The 7,304-nt window shown below is 35.7% G+C and overlaps 1 long non-coding RNA gene across 1 annotated transcript; it reads left to right on the forward strand.

The window, feature by feature from the left end:
* Nucleotides 1-2,288: 2,288 nt before the first annotated feature.
* On the forward strand, nt 2,289-5,992 carry LOC121996563. The gene is made up of 2 exons (XR_006116118.1): nt 2,289-5,532; nt 5,744-5,992. It is a non-coding gene; the product is annotated as an uncharacterized LOC121996563 (long non-coding RNA).
* The last annotated feature ends 1,312 nt before the right edge of the window (nt 5,993-7,304 follow it).

Here is a 7,304-nt window from a genome sequence, read left to right on the forward strand (position 1 = left end):
GTGGTAACCTGAGGTCCTAGGGGGTGGTAACCCTAGGTGAAGACGCCTTGGAGCTTGATGGAGGCGCCTTGAACACCCTATATAAGAGGGTCTCGACCAGCAGCTAGAGATATCACATTCTAAGCTATTCCTCTGCTACAAGCTGCTAACGAAACAATCCCGAAGTGTTGCAACAACATCCCGACAACCCGGAGCTTTAGTTTTCAGTATTCTGTTGTCGGTATTAAGTCTCTTTACTGCTCTTACATTGTACTTAGTTTGTAATAACATTTTCCGATTTTATAGTTGTTGCCCACCGGAAGTGATCAACGATCGTGGACCTTGGAGTAGGAGTCGCCACAAGCTCCGAACCAAGTAGCCAACTTGTGTTAGCGTTTGTTCTTTTCCTTTCCGCTGCGTTTATCTACTCGATACGTTTTAACTCGAGCGAAATAGCGACGAGCGCTATTCCCCCCCCCCCCCCCCTAGCGCTTGTCGATCCAACACAAATACACTAAAAAAACACCCATATAAGAGCGGTTGTTGACTTTCAAGAGTGGTTTTTGACCACTCCTACACTTTTGCCATCGATTACAAAACTGCTCCTCTTGTTGCCTCTCCTATATCCTATAGGAGGAGTTTATGTAACCATTGGTACAAGTTAGAAAACTTCTCCTAATATTCTTAATTTGTAGGTACGATTTGAAATTGATCTTACACATTGTACATATAACAACGATTTTAAACTGCTTCTGTAGCTATAAATTTAGGAGTGATTCAAACCGTTCTGAAATCCTATATACCATGGATATAAGAGCGGATTCAAACCATGATTAAATGTCTTATGTATAGAAGCACACCAAAACATTATTAAAGCTAAAAATTTAAAACAGTTCAAATCGCTCTAAAATATCTTGAGTATAAGAATGATTTTAAACCACTCTTATACACTATATAAATAAGAGCAATTTTAAAACACTATTAATACTAAAAATTGGGAAGTGATTTCAAACCACACTGAAATGTGATGAGTATAAGAGCATATCAAAACACGATTAAATCTAAATATTTAGGAACAATTCAAAACGCATGGTAAAAATATAGGACCAATTAAAACTCTCTTAGAAATGAATATTTGGAATACTAACCTAAAAATTTAAGAATGATTTCAAACTAGGTTTAAAAGTAGCAATTATTGATTAAAATTGGTGGAAATAATTTTACAATATTAATATTTGAAAAGTACAATTGCTAGCACCGGACTATAAGATTGGATAAATTTATTTTTGTAATCCCTACAAATCTACTAAAAGAGGCCTATGATAGGATTAAATCCTGCTTTCTGCAGCAGAAGACAAACTAAGATCAAAAGCTAGTGTAAGTACCCGTGGCAGTTTTGATATGATTAATTCAGTTAAATTAAATTTTATTGGTATTTAACTCCTGTGTCTAAATGTGTATGAACTTAAGAATACAGGAAATCGAGTGAAAGACATAGCTAGCGAGAATGACAGTACGGGAGAGAGTTGACTGGCTAGGCGTGTCTGAAAGACGAGGTACTGCGGAAGAGTACGCGGGCGGACTAGAAGGAGGCGTGCAATATTTCCAAGGGACAAGAAGCCGAAGTAGAAGTTTGCTCGAGAAGGCTGAAAATTGGGTTCGGGTAAGTCCTATTCTAGATGGTTAAAATCACCCAAGCAAGTGGAACTGGAGTGAAAGATCCAGACCAATGCGAGTAGAACCAAAGCAGAAGACTGAGATCGAAGAGTCAACACCAGGTTGACTTTCTGGTCAGGGTGCCCAGACCTAAGTCTAGGTGCCCAGAACTGGTCCAAGCATCTGGACTTGATCCGGGTGTCCAGACCCCCGGGACAGTCCTAGGGCACCTTATTTCAACATCGTTGTGGATGAGGGTTCAAAACGGTCCGGGCGCATGAAACTGGTCAATGCACCCGACTAGAAAAATTATCATTTCATGATATGGCACGTCTTGTTACGATAGGGATAAAAGTTTATCCCCTTTAGATGTTTCGATCAAGACTATAAATATAACTCTGGTCCCAAAAACTTATGCTCGTGAGGTCGAGCGGTTCATACGAGGAAAAACAAAGAGAGCAGAAGCTTTCTTCACACGGAAGAAAAGGAGAAACAATAAAAGAAAAAGCAACAGTGTTTAACTCCCAAAAAATGGCACATTTTTTTATTTATCCAAAAAAACATCCTAATTTTAAAATTAGAAATAATGCAACACGTGAAATGGGAACGTGAATGTACCTATTTCCGTGAAATGGGAACATGAATGATGTGGATATCCACAGGCTGACTGATTTCCTTCTTTCTTGTTTTCTTTCTTTCTTTCCATAGATTTTTTTTCTTCTTCCTGTAGATTCCTTTCTTCCTCCTTCCTCCTTTCTTTCTCCCTTTCTCCCTTTTCCAGATGACCATTTTCCCTTTTTCCCGTTTTTTCGTTTTCCCGACAACCATAGCTTCCCCTCATGTGGCCTCTTCTCTTACTTTCTGCCCTGCGTCCTGCTTCCCTTTCTCTTGTTTGTCCATCTTCCGATTGTGTTTGTGACTGTCCGACGTCTATGTAGTTCCAGCTTGGTCCGACCGTCCGTGCCTTCCACCGTTCGACCATCTGACTTTAGCTCTGTTGTTGCACCCCTTCGTCATGCACGATAAGTGATTTTGTTTTCATTTATCACAGACTTATGGTTTCTCTCTAGGTTATAACTCTCAGCCCTTGGTTTGAAAATGTGATACATACAAATTTGAACGTGTCATGTATAGTTTGAAAATGTTGCCCATGGGGTTAGAAATTGTGAAATCAACCTGTTTTGTTGATTGGGTTGTTTGAAATTAAAATTGGGTAGGAATGTGCTTTAGTCACTTAGGTCACCAAGGTGTTTGATAAAATGTCTCAATGAATTAAGTTATTGTTTGTGATGGATTGTTTCTCCAATGTCTTTTCTTTTGATCGTTTACCAATTTTGGCAATTACCTATCACGTGCAGTTGTGTGTCGATGGTTAATGTAGTATGCCCTTTCTTTTGATAACACAATGGTTGTCTTTATAGTATGCCAAGGGTTAATGTAAGGGACTTAGTTCTCAGTTATGAATAATTTGATAAGTGTTCTTCCTTCATGTGTAGTGACAACTTATTTATCTGAACTATATTGTTATTGGGAGTTATAACCCTATGAATAAAATTCTCTTTGTTTGAATTTAGGTCCTAAAATTGTCGTGGACGAAGAAATGATTAAATTATGTGTGCCACTGAATGATAGTGATTTGCAAGCATTGGGTGACTTGTCAAGCTCGCAGCGAAATGATACTCCACAAGTTGGGATACATTTTTCATATGAAGAGGAAGCTCGTGATTTTTATAAATCATATGCCCAAGGTCTTGGTTTTGGTATTTCAAAAATGCATTCCAAAAAAAGGAGATGATGACCTGTAGAAGTATTTTTCATTTGGATGCTCTAAAAATGATAAAAATGTTCCTAGAGTTAAAAGACCTTGTAGCAAAACGGATTGCAAATCAAGGATAAATATTACAGTTCAGAATGATGGATTATTTTTCATTACTAGTATTCACCTTGAACACAATAATGCATTATGTCCAAGGAAGTCAAAACATTTTAGATGCAATAAAGTGTTAGATTCCCAAACTAAGAGGAAATTAGAGTTGACTGATCAAGCGGGAATACCTTTGAGTAAAAGTTTTCAATCATTTGTTGTGAAGTCGATGGCTATGAAAATTTATCGTTTGATGAGAGAACGTGTAGAAATTATGTGGTTGAAGCACGTAGATTATGACTTGGGTATGGTGATACAGAAGCCTTGAATAATTACTTTTATCGTATGCAAAGTAGAAATTCGAATTTCTTTTATACGATTGACGTAGATGAAGATTGTCACATAAGAAATATATTTTGGGTTGATGCAAGATGTAGGGATTCGTATGAGTATTTTTCTAATGTCATTACATTTGATACTACATATCTAACCAATATTTATGATATGTCATTTGCTCCATTTGTTGGAGTAAATCATCATGGTGAATTTGTTTTACTTGGTTGTGGTTTGATATCTAGAGAAGACTCTGAAACCTTCATTTGGCTATTTAAATCATGGTTGACATACATGAGAGGACGAGCTCCACGAGGTATTATTACGAATCAGTGCAAAGCCATGAAAATTGCAATTATTGAGATATTTCCACTCTTATCATCGCTTATGTCTTTGACATATTGCAAAAAAAAAATTAGCCAAGTTTGATAGTCATGCCAACTATAAGTTGATAAGAAAAACTTGAAGAATATTGTTTATAATTCTTTGACTTATGAAGAATGTGATAGCAATTGGAAAAAATTGATTGAAGATTTTAATTTGGAGAAAAATGATTGGTTGAGTTCTTTATAGGATTGTCGTCATAAGTGGATGCCTTTATATGTGAAACATAAATTTTGGGCATGGATGTCGACCAGTCAAAGAAGTGAGAGTATGAATACCTTTTTTGATGATTTTGTTCATTCGAAAACAACTTTGAAGCAGTTTGTTGAATTAGTATGGCAGCGCTTTAAAAAGTAAGATTGAAAAGAAAAATAATTCTGATTTTGCGTTATTCAATTCAATCATTCCGATCATTAGTGGTCATCCAATTGAAAAGCAGTTTCAAAATGTCTGCACTAGTAAGATATTCAAGTTGTTTCATGATGAAATGAGGTGCTTGATGTTTTGTAACAATTCGTTTGTGAAGCAAGAAGGGTCAACTATCTTATATGAAGTGGTGGAAACTCCATTGGGAAAAGAGGGAGCAACTCCAAAAAATATTTCATTGTTGGTACAATATAGTGAGGTAGAATGTGAGATGAAGTGTTTATGTCGTCTCTTTGAGTTTCAAGGAATTTTGTGTAGACATTTTATTTCTATTCTTGTCAAAAGGAATGCCACTAGAGTTCTAGAAAATTATATTTTGAAATGATGGCGCAAAGACATTAAACGTGGGTATCAAGGAATCACCAATATTTATGATGATTTTGGTTATCATGAAGAAGAAAGACAAAGATATAATAATCTTCAACCCTTGTTACAAGAAGTGCATCAACTCGGGTCAAAAAAATCATAAGAGGTTCTTTGTTTTAATGGGGATATTGAAAGAAATAAAACACAGGCTTATGGATATTAATATTATTGATTCGTTGGATGGTGATCAGGATAGAAACAAGATACATGGGGAATCAAGAATTGAGAGCAAGAAGTTTCACACTTCACTGAAAGTAAGATCTCGTAGGCGTCCACCAACAAAAAGAAAATAATCCAAAATTGAGCAAATCATGAAAAAGGCGTCGACAAAGAGTAGAATAAAGGTTTGGTTGAATTGATTATACTTTGGTTTTATGTTTTGAATATAATTGATTTTACTTTTTGTTATTTGTTAACATTGAACGTAAGTTCTTTGTCTATAGGATGATAGAATTGGTACAAAGCAAGAAGAATTACCAAATTTAGGTCATACAAATATGATCACTGACTAGTGTAATCAAAATGTGAGTTCGATGCATTAAATTTTTTCAATTTATAATTTTTCATTTTAAATTTTATTTGTATTTGTATTTAAGAGTTGGTAATTTTGGCACGTGATCGGTACTCTTTTGTTAAGAGTTGTGTTTTACAAGTTTTACGATCTACATACAATGGATATAGAGTTTTAGTTATTACGTTCTTTACTAATCTCCTCATTTTCCTTTTTATGATTAGGTTGTAGCTGAATCAGCTGTATGTTCAACAATTTGACAAGGTGCATGGAGAAACTTGTGACAATGATGTGTGTTTGTCAATGTTGTGTGACAATGATATGGGATATTTTTCTCATTCAATTCCGTAGTTCTGAATGTGGTATATAGAATGTATTCTTAGTTATGTTTTTCTCATCCTTACACTTTAATGTAGTTCTTACCAATGAGAAAATTGTTTATTATTTGAGTGCACTTTTTGTGCTTTGATTGAGTTGATTCTGTTTCATTTTTTTACTTTTTATGTTTCCCTAAGAGAGTGCTCGACTTGGTAAGGAGGCAATCTAAACAATACATCCAAGCAAAGAGTGAAAGTGTTTATATGTCGACAATTCCACATTACATCCAAGCAATAACATAGTACTAATCAATAACATAGTACTAATAGGAGGCAATCTAAACAATAACTACCTACAAGAAGTTGATATATTTCTCCTTTTTTTTCCCTTTTATTTCTACTTAATCATTTTGTTGCAATGTTCTATATTTTTAGTCTAACGTCGCAACCTGAGAACTCAGGTTGCAGCGTTCTAAACCCAGTTCAGATCCTTTGTCCTCATTTCTTTCTGTCCCCGTGTCCCATTACCGATCGGACGGATCAGATTAAATCTCAAGGATGCTTTGCACATCACGAGGATACTGCACGTATATTAAAACTGTCATGATACCTTGAGATTTAATCTAATCCGTCCGATCGACAATGAGACACGGGGATAGAGAGAAATGGGGACAGAGGATCTGAACTGTTCTAAACCAGCCTCTAAAGGGCTGATTTTATACCAATGCTGCAACCTGAGAACTGAATTGTAATGTTTTGTGTTATGGATGTTTGGGAACGATATGTGCAAGAATGATTTTATACATTATCATTTCATCCTCATGGAATGATTGTAACCTCTCTTTATCTTTAATATACATTTTCATGAATGTGTACCTCTTGCTTTGGAAGGGTTACAGTTTAAAACTTGAGATTTAGGAGCTAATTCAACACATTCTAATAACCACACCGGAATAACGCCACTTTTGTGACCAACTGAAATTGCTTCTAAAATTGGGGGTAAAATAACACAAAAACATTACAATTCTCTTCATACTAATTGTACCTGCCAACACACATATAGCCTTGATAAAACAACGTTTCATAGCAAAAGCTCTATAATTACCCACCAACACACAATTAATACTAAATTGCTCTATAATTACCAAATGGACTACACATTACTATCATTAAATCTTATCAAGTGCTAGATCTTCATTCCTTAACTACTTATTTGATGGCGAGGAAGCCGCGCGCGTGACAACCCATATTATCCAACCAATCACCACCACGAGTATTTGTCTAATTCTTCACTTTGTAGTATTCAATTCAAGGAGTAGTGTGTAATTGTCGATCTTCAGCTCCTTCATAGTATTCTCTGCATTTCTAGCATCGTCAACCTCCAACTTGTTTATTCTTCTTAGCAATCTTGGTATTACCTGTGTCGATCTATTGCACATCTCAGCATCAACCCAAGCCCATAAATCAC

The sequence above is a fragment of the Zingiber officinale genome, chromosome 6A (assembly GCF_018446385.1).
Source record: "Zingiber officinale cultivar Zhangliang chromosome 6A, Zo_v1.1, whole genome shotgun sequence".
In the NCBI taxonomy this organism is placed as follows: Eukaryota; Viridiplantae; Streptophyta; class Magnoliopsida; order Zingiberales; family Zingiberaceae; genus Zingiber; species Zingiber officinale.